A 2,766-nucleotide genomic window follows, 5' to 3' on the forward strand; every position below is an offset into this window, starting at 1 on the left:
ATCCTCTAACAAAACTACAACTTGTTTGAAAATGCCCCTCAATCCCCTAAAAAGACTTTGTCAATTTAATTTATTTATTAATTAAAAATTAAAACTACCCATAATAATTCACATATTGACATATATAAGAGTAATTTGACCATTTCATAATTTTCTAAATATATATGTCATTTTTGAATTCTTAAATTAGAAGTATTATTAATAAATCCTAGGCACACTGTAACGTGGACGTTGCCCTTATATATAAATCTATATATATATATTCCTTAGCTAATTAGCTATTTCCTTGTATCCTTAAACCCTCATAAAAAAAATGACTAGTAATACCCTTAATATATGCTCCACACTTCACCAAATTAAATTTTTGACCTTGATGAAGCCCTAACTATACAACCTACACCATTGAGCATCTCCCCTAGTCATCACAACGTCGTCGTCGCACCGGAGCATTCTTCCCCTGTGACACGGGTGGCTGATTTGCCGACGGCTACTACCGAGAGAGACACTATGTGCTCAGTGTGCATAGAAGATTTTCAACGACGGTCCGCTAAGCGAATGCCTTGCGGACACGTGTTCCATGGTACTTGTATTGCCCCTTGGCTATCTATTACTAATTATTGCCCTCTTTGCCGGACCATTGTCCTTGATAGTAGTTGACATCAATTAATTTGATTATGGTTAAATTGTGAAGTATATAATTTTTTTTTAAGAATTATGATGTAATTTCAGTTTTTTTTTACCTCGAAAATTAATATTGAGCTTTGTGTATGGTATAACACAATATTACGTATTGTTTTGTTTACTATACTATTGTTATGTTATATGATGATTGTGTCAAAGAAATATGTTGTACGATGAACACTTTGGAATATATTAGCTAGCTATCCCGAATTAATGATGAGATTATTTTTCCCCACATATAAAATAAATGTTAAAGTTGTTTCATTACATAAAACTCTTCCCCGTTCTATAAAGTTCTTCCCAATTACTATATTATTGTTTTTCAATTAAGCAAAGCTTGGTGGAGTTGGCGGGGGAACTCACCTTGTGACTTTGAGGTCACGAGTTCAAGTCCCACAAACTTTAAAATGCTTGGAAGTAGGGGATTTTCTCACCCCCCTACTCTCAAGCGTTGACCTACATAACTGATCTGGACTGGCTAAACCTATGTAAGAGGTGCCGGTTCACTAGGGTCCTTCATGCATCTTACCTTTAAAAAATAAATATACTATATTATTTTATTGTTTGTATATATATTACTGTATCAAGAACAATAATAATAATGGATAATAAAGTAATTCAAGTGGATATACTAAGCTGTTGAATTTAGTTCCTAGAAGAGAGACTATGGATCAAATTGGAGTAAAATAATAATACGTCCATTTCTTTCAACAAGTTGAATTGGAGTAATTTATTAAGGAATTTCTGTGTTTGACAAATTAAAAGGGTGTTTTTTGAACACATGCATGATTAATGGAATGAAAAATAACACCGATTGTGAGACATAAAGGGTGTTATTTGTGAGATATATAAATTCATTTTATTTCTTCTATTAAGAAACGAAGGTAGTAAACCACACTTATGTTTTGTTTTAATATTTTGTACTTTGCATAAATATATATATTTTTCCTGTACACTTCATTTTTATTTGGCATATTATAATCGGTGTTTAAACTAATTTTTTGTCACTTTTTTCATTTATTTTGAAAAAAAAAAGTTAAGTAGATAAGCTTAGAGTCTGTTCTCATTTACTGAACTGAGCTGAACTAAACTGAACTGAATATTTTATGAGAGAATCGAAGGAAATTAGGAACTGAAAATAAGCTGAAGAGAACAAGCCCTTAGTTAACTCATAAATTCAATTTAGGTTAAATTAATAAAGGCCAACCAATTAAGTACTATTCACAAGTCACAATGATAATACAGAGTAATTTCTAATGTACGAAAAATAATCTGTACTAGTGTTAAGTAAAATCAGTTTTACAATTAACATGTAAAAAAACCAGGGAATAGTTATGTTTTTTCAATTAGCTAGTACAAATGATGTTATAGATAAGTTCTACCTCGTAATTAGTATAAACAAAAAAAATACAAAATAAAATAAAAATAAATTAAATGTGAAATTAATATATGTACCAACAATTATACTCCATTAGTGAATCAATAAAAATAAGTTTTAATACGTAAAGTTTGGGGGGCTACCAGTTAAATATCAACTGTACTGGCTAACCCAAATTGTTATTTTATTGACATTAAATATAGTAACAAACCTAATTAAAAAAGAGTAAATAAAAAAGAATAATTACCAGAATTTGATCAAATTTTGATAATTTTTGTCAACTAGCTCATCACAATTCACCTGAGCTGCTTTATTAGCCTGTAATTTCTTTCAGCTCAAAATTCAAGTTCAAGCTAGAAACTCAATGATTGATGAGACATGCATCCTAATCTAATTAATTAAACATGCATGCATAATAAGGTCATTCCAAAATTTGGTTGATGAATCTGTTATCTGTCAATTAGTAATAAGTGACTAGCACATGCAAAATTGTTATTCATTTTATTTCCTTTTCTCTCGTTTTCCTAGAGTCTACTACCGTAATTAAAAGTGACATAGATATAATTTTAAGATAGAGTGTCAACATTACATTCATTCATGTATATTAGCAGACTTATTCATTCAATTTTTTAGTAAGATATATTGGATTATTAATGTTAGATATTAATTATTTAATTTCTCATGTTAGGTTTTACGTATTAGATAAT

The sequence above is a fragment of the Chenopodium quinoa genome, unplaced genomic scaffold (assembly GCF_001683475.1).
Source record: "Chenopodium quinoa cultivar QQ74 unplaced genomic scaffold, ASM168347v1, whole genome shotgun sequence".
In the NCBI taxonomy this organism is placed as follows: Eukaryota; Viridiplantae; Streptophyta; class Magnoliopsida; order Caryophyllales; family Amaranthaceae; genus Chenopodium; species Chenopodium quinoa.